Below are 14335 nucleotides of genomic sequence, written 5' to 3' on the forward strand. Positions count from 1 at the left end.
GCCCTGGGGTCAGCCTTAAGAGTTTAAAGGAGTGTGGAAGGACCTCTATTTAAACATGGAATATTAGTGAGAAACTTGGTAAAATGTAAGAATCATAGGCACAGCTGTAACAAGAAATTTAGTACAGGGAAAGGCATGATCAAATCACCCCACATATCATGACATGTTTTTGTCAAAAATAACCCATATTTCTACTGATAAATCAATGTTTCTAGAAGGACAGAGACGGTAGATCAATGGAAAGTTAATAACAACAAAAAGGAGGTGCTGCTCAGTGTATGTAACTGTAGTTGAACTGGACCACAGGAAGAGAAGAACAGCTCCATAGCAGTTAAGAAGAGCACATCTATCTTGTGCCTCTAGAAAATCCCAGAAAAGAAATTTTAATTTAGGAATAATTAGTATTTTCACTTTAATCAAGGCTTAGCCAGAAAGCCATCATTTCTTAAAACCAAATATGTTTTGTGGTACCATTACAGACTCCTTGAAACCAAACTCCCTGTTGCACCTGTGAGAGAGACTGCAGCCTTGCACCGAAATACTTACAATTCTCACAACACATATGCTCTAGGAGGAAGCGCCAATTAGCATGAATACCATCTTGATTTGCAGATCTGATAAACAGGACAGTTACAGCTTCATGAATTGGCCACATCCAACAGGTAGAATGCATTGCCCCCAAATTAAATCACCACACCTTTCTCCTGCTTGCAGAGGCATTTATTCCCCAGTTGCCAATAACATAACTTTGTGACAGATCCTTAACTCTCCCCCTGCATGCTTGGAAAATAATTCTATATCTAATGAAAAGCTACAGGACACTGCAAAAAAATGATTCCCCCCTCACCCTTACTGAGGCTTTTGTGTGAAGCCTCATAGATCTCATTGACAGCAGAGGACCCTGATATTTCCTTGTCATTCACCACCTCCCTGCCATGTCCAAAGGAGCTTCTTCAGATTTATTTACCCTAAGTTTTGCATGATATTTAACTGAAATTCAGATTTGCTTAATTAAAAAATAAAATGACATTTATGCCCTCAAATAATTTGCTTAGTTTTATAATAGTTGCTAAATGCATTTTGTTAACATGATGGGTTCAGATCAAATATCTCTGGGTAAAAAAAAAAGGATGATTATTACAGAAAACAAAAGGCAGATCTTATTTACTTCAGTGTATATTTGTCAATGAAATATTCAGAATAATTCCACAGAACAAATCTGGGGAACATAGAAATTCATATAATCTAGTTAGAGTTTTCCTCCTTACCAAGTTGCTCCCATTCATCTATCATGCAGCTGTTAAAGACTAAATATACAGCCAGACCCCTCTCACCTTCCCACTTATTTTTCTTCCACTGGGACTACAAATAGGATTTTAGATATTTATCTCACAAGGATTAATGCATCTCCACTATAAATCTAGCTGCTGTGCTGCTATGTAAGTTACTCAAGTGCTCCATAATCAAAATGTAAGTATAAACTACAGCCAATTAATTCAAGATGCAGAACTGGAGAATGGATTGCAAAATCCTTCCACAGATCGCAAAGTTATAAGCTTTCAGATCCACCCTGCTATACAGTGGGTCATATTGCAGAGTTCACATTTAGATTTATTATGTGCTTATGTGTACTCAAAAGTTCTACTCATCAGCTTTTCTTTATAAAAGCCTTGCAGTCTCAACATCACTGAGATGCAGAGAGGACAGTTTTTTTCAGCAAGATGTTTGCCTTTTTCTGATCCATCCACGCAAGGCTCTGTCTGTTTAGAAAGGCCTTTGTATGCAAAACAAACAGACAAACACAAACAAACAAACCACAGAAAACTTCAAACATCATGTAGTCCCCCCAGCTACAATATCTATATGTCAGATGGTGGAAGCCATGCAAGAGCATAGATGAAAGGATTTTATGCTCATCCTCTTTCTTCAAAAATTCATTCTTCCACGCCAGAGATTATTGCTGCCCACCCTGAAGTTAGATAAAGCAATTTATTAAAGTTTACACACAGGTTAAAACGAACAAACAAACCACCACCTATGTATGCGAAATTATCTCTGTAGTTTTCAAATCTGTTGTTGTTGTTGTTTGTTTTGGGTAAATTGCAAGAACGTGGATTTCTAAATCTCTGTATTTCAAAGCCATTACAAATTCCATTAGGCCTGATGATTTTTGTTGATCAGAAAGTCCACTGATTTTAACTGGTATTGGGTCAAGCCCAGAATTCTTGGCTATTTAGTTGCTTTTTTATAAAGGTAACTAAACACATTGCAGGATTTAGCCTGAACTCCTGGTGCCTAGACCTTGTCCTTCATTTCAGTTTACCTCTGCACCTTGCAGGAAACCACTTCATAAGACAGAAGTGGTAGTCCTGACGCCTGACCAGCAGGCTGATCCATCAGGCCTAGGGTAGCGAATGAAGGATGTGCTGTCAGATACCTTGGCCCCACGCCTTGGCTGGGAGAGAACGCGTCAGACACCCAGCAGCTCGTCTGTCTGGTCTGCAGCTCAACTACACGGTGGCAATAGTTTCTGCAAACTTTCCTCCCTCTCTTCCTGGAGATATTAGCAGGATGTCCTTTCTGGAAAGCCACTGATGAGAGCTATGCTGTCCCAGTGACGCACACTCTGCATGCAGCACAAAACCTTTTCAGCCCCGGGAAGGGGAAACCACAACAGTTGCTACAAGGCACCTACACTGAAAGACTGGAAGATGATCTGAATACTAAATATGAATGCTAAATAGCACCCACTGATAACAGAAACTCATACATTTTGCCTTGAATTCAGCAGGGGTGGGTGGGGAAAAAAAATTTAAAAAAAGAAAGAAAAAAAGAAAAAGGTATAGTTTAAAAGAAAAAAAAACACAACTAAGAAACCTAATAAATGTATTTGTTCTTTGCTGAAAGTGATTTTCAGGTACAAGTGATCATCTTCCAGACTTGTGCTTTTATAACCATTAGCAAAAAGACAACAGGGGAAAACACACAGAAACAAGCAGAACCCATAGCAACATACCTGGTAGTTTATTGTGGTCAAATGTAAAATAAACATGAAATTTAATGAAATGACTTAGTAAAATGCTGGCTTTGGATGATTACTCTTTAACTATTACTTTCTACATGCTGAAAACTTTTACATTGATGAAACACTTAGACTTGTTTTCTTTCAATTCTCAGCCTTGGTTTCTGTTACAGAAAATAAATGTGGTAGGAGAGAACATTTTTCATATCCCTCAGTGTGTTTGTTTTGACATGTGTTTAGTTCTCCTTTCCCCACCTCCATCCACGAGAATACAGGCTTGCATTGTCCTGCACAGCCCTTTGGATTTTTCCACTCCTTAGATGTTGCATAAGTTTATTTTTAACTTGTTTTTACATCATTCTGTATGCACTGAAGCCCTTTCATCATTACGTGGCTTTCTTGTGAATGCTGCAGTGTGAACACTGTAAATGTGACCGCATACAGACACTGTAGCATAAGCAGCATGTGGCAACTTTAGCTACTGTATACAAGATATTTCAGAAAGTCTTTCTAGCAGAGTGCATGCACTTTGTCTCCAGCTTCCAGACAGCCTATCATATAGCACTCAAGGCAGCCAGGGCTTTTATGGGAAACAGATGGTAAGAGAAAGTCACGACCTACTTAGTAGCTAGAGTGAAAAGCAACTTTAAAACTAGTTGGTCCTGCTCCTTTCTCAATTCCCTTGAGAAGCAGAAGTCATGCCACTGAAGTCAGTGGAACTACAGCAGTGAAATCCTGATGTTAACCCCCAAAATCAAGAACGCTGCACAGCTGTGCTTGCGACAGCCAAACATGCAAAACACACATTTTCATCCAGTGAGAGTTCACGCAAATAGACCCCTCACAATTACTCCATCTGCAAGCCAGACAATATTTGCTCCCTCTTCACAGATCCAAGCCACAGAGGTTTTAAGCAATTCAAGGAGAGGTTATAAAACTGTGTCTGAATTAAGGCTCTAGGCTGCAGCACTCAATGGCATCACACCTCCACTAACTCTGCTCTCTTCCGCATTTACTCACTACCGCCCGTTTCCAGAAATCTGGTTCAAGGAACAGTAACTGGCAAGTGAAATAGAGACCTACAGGCTGATGGACTCTAAAGAGCTCATGGGACAGCCACTACCAGGTTAGGGGAAAACAGAAGCAACATTTGACTTATCCCTTCTTCCACTGCAATCTTGACCTGGCTGTTAAGACTTTTATTTTCCCTAAAAATATGTAAATTGTAAGCCTTTTGTATAGAAGGCAGCTTTTAGAACATCAGGCAGGCATCATCTTATTGAAAACAGTTTGGCGCCTAAATCCTAGGCTGCTGTACCTCTTTGCAGGAAAGGTGCTTGGCATTTTACAGGCTTTTGCACAGAAATAACTATTTCAGAAATGTTGCAAGAATGTAGTTTGCAATCAGTAGTTTAGCACAGATGAAAAGCTGCAGAACAAGATACTTCTGCAGAAAAAAAACTTTCAGAAAGTTCAGAAAAAACTTTCTAAAGTGGAATGTCTGCAATTCAATGTTAGGTTGTGATGAAACCATAAGGTATGAGTTTTCATAGGCAGAGGAAGAGAAGCAATATGGACAAGTGTAACTCCCCCAAACCCAGAAGATAGCTCCATATTAGCACAGGCAAAGTTCCTCCCAAAGAGATAAAAATCTCCCTTGTTCATTCTGGGGTAGCAGGAAGCTTTTCACTTCCCCTTCTTTGAGGAAAGAAGAACGCAGACTCCCGCCAAAACCACAAACTTCCTGCACACAGAATAGAAAAATCACTTCCAGAGTGATTTTAGCATAGCAGAGCTTACTCAATGTAACCCTGTGCAGAAGTAGGAAAAAATAAAGGTTAAAGAAGTGCACCAGTAGCACAACCAATATGAAAATGCCTGGAGCTTTATAAAGATTTATTCTCCTTCCCATCTTTATTCCCTCTACACAGGCTACGCATTGAAGATTTGCATTTGAAAAGGACTTGCTCATCCTCTCCAGGGGATCAAAGCAGAAAGAAATCTTACTGCTGACTTTAGAACTTCATTAGTTCCCACAGCAACAGCCCCATCATACACACACCCGTCAGTTCTGGGAGCTGCCTCGCAAGCAACCCACATCTTGTTTGTAGCAACTGCACTTTGCAAAGAAAAGCACACTTCACACAGAGCTGCGGCATGAGACCGATTCCTCTGGAAAGCTTAGTGCTCTGCCAGACCTCTCCTCCGCTAAACCACTCTACATCACTTCATGGGTAAGCATTGTAGTTGGGAATTCATCAGCACTGCATTGTAAACAGAGCTCCACACCTTACAGAATGAGAACTCTAAAAACTACAAGATAAATCCTTCTAACTATTCCCTCTAAAAACTACTTCCCAGCAAATGTTAAGATCCCGTTATCTCTGGTCTCTGCAATTGCTAGGTCACGTGTTTCTTCTTCACTGCACATACCTAAGGTCCTAGGCGCTTTGGTTGACCTGCATGATCCAGGTGTAACTGATGATAACAGATCTGAATGAGATTTTATAGATGTACTCACCCAAAGAAAAATGCCTATATGCATATAATGAAAAATCAGGACATACAATCAAAGAATCATATAGGTTGGAAAAGACCTTCAAGATCATCAATTCCAACTGTCAGCCTGACCTATATACCACCTTGCCTTTTACCAGTGTCACAGAAAAGATCACAGCTGCTGGCATCTGGTGCCCTTTTCATTTTTTGTGAAGGAAAAAAAAAGTATTTGCATAAATATCTGCAGTAAATGTCCTCAGGGGGAGACAGCTTAGTCCTAAATGATCCACTCAACTCTCTTTTGAAATAAGAAGGAAATGAACACAGACAAAAAATAAACATTTTTCGGTCTTGTATCTATAGATTCTATTGATTATTAATACCCTCTGGAGTTGAATGTCTTGTACAGGAATCACATTTATTGAGTAGCAGTATAAAAACTGCAGGCTCCCAATGAGGCAATCTGAGAGCATGGAAAGGGAGGAGTATCTTATCCAATTTCTCTGAAGAGAAGCACTGCAATTTTCTCTGTGGAAGCTGCTGAATGCTTGCCCCTCTGAGCAAAGATCTCCATGGATACTACATAAGAAAGATTTCAGAGAGGTGCTGAACAAAAGCATTCAGTATCACTTTCCTTCTCAGCCCATACAGGTAAAAGACTTCCAGTTGGAAACAGACTTCTTATTTTGTGCTTGTAGGTCACATAGATTTTTCTAAAGTCATATCAAGAGGTACTTACAATGCTAACATAATATATTTGATCTTTTAAAATCAATTCCACTGGTGGTGTGTTTGGGGAGACTAGATCAGACCTAACCTGGGAGGTTGAGAAATCAATCCACAGAATATAATGAAATACACACAGCATATTTGATTTATTATAACCTAGAAAACAAATACACTGCCCTACTTACGGATTTGTTGAGCTGACTACTGCACAGACCACTGATGTTCTTTTACTGAAAGAGCTCAGCCCATGACACCAACCCTGCCCAAAGTGTCCTGTATTACCACAGTTCAGATCAGTTCAAGATCCAGGACAATGGAGAATGTAAAGAGGAGGAGGAAGAGGAAGCAAGAGGGGAAGACAACTTCATAGGAGACAGAGAACCATGCTCTAATTTTTATCCTAATGCCAACATATTTATTGAAATGTTTTGTCCTTAAGTGAAGTGATTTTCCTTAAACAACGCTTCGCTTTTTTGCCCTGATTGAAAAACATGGGGTTTTCCAATGGTTTAGGGAAAAAAAAAAAATCAGGTAGCACATAAGTATTGCTCTGAGCAAAATGAATTTATATGACCATATTCACAATGTAAAATATTGAGATAGTCTTCTAATACCTGGCTACCTTGTTCTCCAGGTCAGGCACCTCTGTATCACAGTCTAAAATGAAGACATACATGACATGTATAGACTTACAGATTTTTACAGAATCAGCACTGGGCTAGTTTTTAATTAAAATTATTTTATCTTTTTAAATAAATTAATGAGCTTGTGGTACAAAGCAAATTATACCTCTTCAGATCCTCCAAGCTCCTGGACATAGTACAATTCACCAATGCAGTGTATGTGTAGAGATGCCAATTTAATGGAATTTCTGCGTTGGATGTAGAAGGGTTACTGTTTTTGAAGATATGTTTTCCATCTGATACTTGGTCCAAATGTCATGAGCCTGAACACACTATACTTGAGACCATGTCATTTAAGACACATTCCATACTGGATAATTTGAGACTCATGAATAGCAGGTTTTAGATTGTGATACCTTCAAAAGCACCAATTTTAAAACCCATAGTTGCTCTTTTGTCTTGTTGTTGTTCTTCATGATGTTTGAGAACTCTGCATTAGGAACGACTTGGATGAAATCATAAATCCCTTTTCCCTCCCACTTGCACATGGCTCTCCAAAATGCAAAGTCTTTCTAGCTCTTAGTCATTGTCTTGAATAGACTGGAGGGAAGAGGAGAGGGACAAAGGCGACAACTTGGAATGAGTTGGAGCAAATACAGCTACCAGTATCAGCACTGAGGATCAGACAAAAGGATCTGTCAGTAATTTCTATTTTACTTTACTTCATCAAAAGTTTTACATCAAAGGTGATCTAAGTGTACTGGATGACTGAGCTTAAGGTCTTCACCAAAGAGCTAAGAACAACTGACAGGGATGCTTCTTCAGTACAACAGTAAGTAGAATACTTCTCCTGTGGCAAGTATATATATATATATATACACACACACTTTTTAAATCTTAAACTTCACATTAGGTCTGTTAACATACTCAGCTAGAAAGTTTCTCAAGCTTTCTTCGATGGCTAATTACACCATTTTGCTCTTTCCTCTCCTGTTGCTGCTAACAGTAATGCAATGCCAGCTCTGTTTTTTTATACAATGAAGTCACTGAAAAGAACCCTCCACACGGCAGCCACCTTTACTCTCCATCATTTAAAATAAACCACCAAACCCACATACGGCACAGCTGAATTCCTTTTAACATTATTGTCAAAGAACTCAATAGGTTCCAAATCAACTTAGGTGAAACATCATTAGACTGTGGGGACAGAGCAGTGACCAGTCAGAGAGTTCTGAGACCAACAAGAAGAATGGCTTCTCACCATCCCTTCCCATGCAAATGGATTCAGATGTAATGAGGATCCTATATCCACTACTGACCTTCCTTGTGGATATTAAATGAGAGTTGCATTTCAAGTGTTTTCTATTGCCTTTTTTTTTTTTTTTTGGCAGTCCCATTTCCTCAGAAGTTTCATTTATTGTCAGTTGCTTCTGCTGGAGAGGGAAAGTTATCCCACCACAAGAGGACCTTCATCCCATAATACCAGTAATGAAAGCGTCTAAGGTTCTGCAAAAGTATTCAGTCTACTCTTCCTTCTCAAGAAATCATTTTAATTATTTTCTTTCTTTCATAGACCCAAACTTCTGACCACAGTCTGATGTGCTGCTCAGATGTTTATAGGGCTACATAATTTTATTGAATCTTCAAGAAAGAATTTATAGGCTCTGTGGAAACTAAAGCACTTCAAATAAGAAAGACCAATGACTAAACCAGTGTAACACATTTCTTGGTCTCCCCTCAGCAATTTTTGCTTACCCTCCTACGATACTCTTCTCAGACTGTGCGCTTACCTCACCTTTCAGTGAAAGATCTTTAGTTTTCAATGACTAGTAAATGGAATTTTGCCAGACAATTATTGGCTTTGCTTCTCGTATAGCTTGTAGATGTTCCACTGAAAAAAAAAAAATATATATATATATACATATATGTCTGTATGGATGTTTTATTAGTTTTGGTTATATTTATCCTTTAAAACTATATATGAAAAATAGTTTTCAACATCTTCCATTGATCCATAATTATGTTATTTTTTCTCCCACATTAACACTTCTGAGATATTTTATAGCAACTGCAAGGTTCTTTGGTGTTTGGTTTGCAAGTCTGAAATTCTTTAAAAAGTCCCGCTTGAAAAACATACCCATTTGCAAGCCATTCTGAAAAACAGGCTAGATGTACTTTGACTACACAGATTTGAACTTGACAAACACAATAAAAGGACTATGAAATGCCTTACTGTCCATGATACCAAGTGCCTCTCTGAATATTCAGTTGAGTGCTATTGTTTTTCTTTATCATCAGTTCTTTTACCCTGTTAACCTCTATGTTCTTATTGAAATCCAGAGGCCTGTTATAGTATCTCCAGATGCAAGATGAATTTTTCTTGCTGTTAAGTGTGGGCCACCACTACATCCATCTGGAAGCCTAGTCTGGTCCTGAGAGTTCAACTCTGAATGGTTTTCAGCATTAAATCCATTCTCAATTCTGCACAGAAGTTACTAGGGTTCAGATCAATAAAGCCTGCATGCAGCAAGGTGCTTAGAAGTTTCTCCTGGTTTAAAAATGTGTAATAGATCACAGTAAGCTATTCTTTACAAAACAGAAGGTTACAATGTACTTGGCAGTTATATCAGTCAGGCTTAGTTCAGCTTCCAAGCTCTCTGCATTGCTTTAATGAAATTCTCAGCCAAGGTTGATATAATAACTAGTAATTTTGAAATGAAGTAATGAAGTGCTAAAAATCCCCACAGACAGTCCTCTCTCTTTCTGCTTAGGTTGCTTGTCTGCTTAGTTTTTTGGTGGCACAAACTATGACATGGTTTCATGGAGCAATCAAGAAAGCTGTTGCTACCTTTGGCATGACACAAGACTTTTATAACGCAGAATCAAACAAGAGTTAATACTGACTTGATTTGACAGCTCTGGAATTCAGTTTTCACGATGTTCCATTTTCACTCACCAAGCCCACTGAGACTAACAATGCCCAACATCCTAATTGCACAGAGGGAAAATTATTGCAGAGTGCAATCCTATAAAGGACATCTACCACTGTTGTGACAGTTTGAATCATGCTGTTGAAATTCTTTTAAAAGCTTAAGAAAATATACAACTGATTGATTCTCACAAAAATTTAGGCAGCATGAGTTTTTTTTTTTTTTTTTGAAAGGCTGTTTCATACCAAAGCCTACATATGCTGTGTTTGATGAACAATTACCATTTGAGAAAGTTCTTATAAGGTTCTGAATAGGCCCTATCATATATTTATAATATATATTATATTTATTTTATATATATTTATTTATAACCTTACTATTTTATTTGGTCTTTCCAATAAATGGCAAAAAGTATCATCTACCCCAGCTAATCTGAGAAAAATCCATTACTGCTAGAAATCTAAACACTTGTACATATGTATATATGGAGATACATAAATATAATATTCTTCTACTTTTCTAGCAGGCTTGTATCCTCTAGCAAGCAAAAAAAAAAACCACCAAAATAATAAGCTTTTCCCATTTTTTCATCTATTGACAGACTACTGTCCCTTTATAAGTTTTCTTTTTGTTCTCCAAGTTAGAACAGCTCAAAACAGTCTTGATAAGTTTTATTTTAAGTATAATATGCTTAAAAGAACAGAGTAATTAAGTCCAAGCCCAACCTGATCTTTAATAACATTCCCTGTAGTCTATAACTTCATTATCATTCTTAGCAACCAGATACTGGTTATCGTTTTCCCTCCGCACCATTAACACTAGTTAACATATAGTGCCTCATAAAATGATTACAGACCTCAATTCTTCATTCTTTCATCAGATACCCAGATCAAGTAGTCAGGCATTCAAGAACAGTCTGGTTAGTCTAAAATATCATCTGGATGACCACAAGAATTGTATATACAACATTTGCCCAATTCCAGTGACCTCGAGGTGACTCACCACCCTTTCTCTCAAAATGACACAGCAAATCCCATCTCTAAGTACAATACATATCCACCACAGAACCCTCTGATTACTTTGCACAACCAATCATAAAACCATGAACGATGTCTGAAACCAATTTCAAACTGCATCCCAAATTCTTAGGCAACAATGTACTCTCCCCTCAGCAAGTATTAATGACCAGGGCCTCATTCTTTGTTTTTCCAGTGAGCCATCTGTAAGCCATATCACCTCAACATGGAAAATGCATGAAATAAACATGTCTGATTTCAATTGAACAAAACCAGACTGACTGAGAAAGCTCCCTGGCAGAGAACCAAAGAGTAGCTTTGGAAAAAAAATCCAATTTATTTTTTTTTTGGGGGGGGGGGGGGGGGGGGCGAATTTCTAGCAGGTGCCTTCACTTACCAGCTACTCACATTCTGTCAGATCACCATGGCACACAGAAAGAAACTAGAAAACACCAGTCCCTGTGGTATTTGAAACCTCACACTGCTTCCCTATGAATACAATTGCTCTATTTTTTCAATGCCTCTAAAGACATTAAAGGAATCCTATTTATTTGAAAAAGCTTAAGAAAACTGGGATTATGTCTTGGGGAGAAGTGTTACAGTGTTTTTGGCAAGATGTACTGAGCCACAAATTAGACAGTTTTCATCTGTGAAATATATAATCTAACAAGCAGACTTCTCCTTGATTTCAGAGATTCATAGATTCGGAAGGGTATTCTCCATCTTGAGTTTTTACTGTTGGTAAGGATTTATTGGGTGAAAAAAAAAAAGGGTTACCAGATCACAAAACTCACAATGAAGCATATGATTTAAACTACAGAAGGGAGGAAAATAAGAATAAGAGAATGATCTTCTGCTACTGAGTTTTCAGTCTGAACAGATTTTTTTTTTGTCTCCACAACTTTCCCTATTACTTCATCATTTCTAAGTTTTGCAGGTGAAAAGAAAGCAGGGCTAATTCTTTTATAAGATTACATGCACAGTTCCATTAGTGTGGCAAATGGATCCAGAAAGCTCAATATTAAGCAAAGGAGGATAAGCTTAGTAGTGTAGCATCTGTGCTATAAAAAAATGTAGGCAAGCTACTAGAAGAGACAACATTTGCTCCCCACATCCAACAGTTCAGTCTCATCAGAAGACTTCCCACCAGATGTTTAGGTACACGCACAGAACAGTGGTCAGATGGCTCTCCTCTTGCATTTAAGAGTTTTTCCCTCTTGGCCATCTTAAACACAAAAACCATTGAGAAAACGCTAAGAGCAGCGCAGAAGTCCTGAAAGTTTGAGACTGGGGAGGTGGAGGAGGGACCTGAGAAAATTTCATTATAGGCAAACTGCTGCATCTAGATGCAAAGAGCATAATCAAACTGCAGCTAGAGCTAATGCAATTTCATTTTCTAAATACAATGCCACCACTAGATGGTCAATCCCTAGCAATATAATACTGTTTCTAAAGGTCTGAAGGCAAAAAAAAGAAAAGCAGAATCTTGGACAATACAGTTATATACAACAGACTACACTATCAGTTTTTGTGAGCATTTAATCTAATTCTCATTCTTCAGGCTATATGGTAGGTGTCTAATAAAGAGCAATGCACCTTCCAAGGATCATTTCTCTTTGACTTGGTAAAAACATAGCGCAGCACCTGACAGCTTTTCTTTAACAACAGTGCCAATGGCATAAATAAATAAATAAACTTTTGCACATAGAGATTGTTACAGTAGCACTGAAATAATTGTCTGTTGAACCCCTCATTTTTATTAGTAGTTTTTAAAGTTGTGTGCATACAAGCAGGAGGAAAGCAATTGCTTTACTGTACAGCAAGGAAGTCACCAGGGATGCTAGCTGACTGTATACATTTTAATGCAACCGATAGTGGAAGTGGAAATGGAAGGTTTAGAGTATTCTACAGGAAAAACCAGGCAAAACCTTTGATAATTAAGCCGTTATAAAGTGGTAAATACAGATGTAGCTTACACAGGAACTGAGAAATTGCTTTGTATTAAAACAAGTTGCACCTAGCACTTGGATAGACCTTCACAATTTGCATTCTTTACCCTTGATGATTTTGACTGAAAGCAGACCTCGGATCATAAGAATTGAGTTTCACAAATCCAGAAGTATATGAAAGTTTTTTTAAGCCAGAACAAGACACAAGTGCAAAACCCAGGATTCCTATGTCCCAGCCAAGCTCCACTGCTCCAACTATTTACAGTACTGCCAATGCTTGAGCATTAAGCCCATGTAAATAAAAAGTTGCTCTCCTCAGAACACACCTGCCAAGTATAACCTAGATTTACCTTTCTTCTTACCTCTGGCATTTTTAATAAAAGTCCTGAGATGTCTCTCCAACACTGGCTCCTTTTTCCGTTGCCCCCTAAACAAAACACAAGCTGCTGCTACCAACACCACCACTAAAAGTAAATAAATCAAACCTTCAGTTTTCCAAATGCAAACATTTTGATACTGCAACTCTTCATTCCAGAAAACTCAAGATGTTGCATAAAAGAAGAGACTGAGAGGAGGAAAGCCTTTCCCAGCTTTAGGCTGAAACAAACTAACTCCAGCCTGCAGCCTAAAACTGCAGTAATCACTATTAACCTCTCACACCTGGGCTTGCAGAAAATGGTAGAAGGAACATTATTTAACCCTTCACATCTTTTTAAACTGTGGTACTTTTTATTACACTATTGCTCATTTCTAGGTGTACAAAAAAATTCACTTTAGGCAGATAAACTCTTTAAAAATAACTCTCACACACTTTCCTTTGTGAAGTTGCACAACACAATGTTTTTAACATACTGAGTTTTGTGAGAAAGACAGTTCATTTATTGAGTGCCAGATATTAATTTTATTGGGGTTTATAGCAAATACAAAGATTTTTTTTTTGTATTTTGTTGTTTTAAAAATAAAAATAGAGTCTGAAGCGATATGTTTGTGCAAAGGAAATAGCTAAGGTAAGGCAAAAGTTCAAGGTATGGCTAAGGCTATGGTCAGGCCAAGATAAAAACTAATTGAGAAAAATATATCCCTACCCTTCAAAAATTTTAGAATGAGCTATCATGCATTCTAAAAACAAGTTTGATTCATTGTTTCTTACTTAGGAGTAAATTATATCACTAATATTTTGTAAATACATTACATTGCAAGTTACGTTACCCTCATATTCACAACTTTTTGTTTTAAGATGAAACAAGAGAACAGGAGAACAATAGTCTCTACTAAAAGTGAAAAGGAAGCAAGTCTGTAATTAAAGGCAACAAAAACAGTTACATATAGTAGAGATTTTATCATGATATTTAGACAAAAACACACATTGGAAATCTTTACTAACTACTGTGGCTTAATAAGGAATCAATATAGGCCGATCACAGAAGTGTCTGCAACACACTCCCCTCAGCAGAAAAATTACTTTTCAGAGAAGCAAATTAAAATATTTATTAATTGGAAATCTCAGAATAAGGTACAGCAACACCAGTTCCAGGAGAGTTTTTAAAAACTAGCTTGGTCTGGTAAA

This window comes from Anser brachyrhynchus (genome assembly GCF_964034855.1).
Source record: "Anser brachyrhynchus genome assembly, chromosome: 4".
NCBI lineage: Eukaryota > Metazoa > Chordata > Aves > Anseriformes > Anatidae > Anser > Anser brachyrhynchus.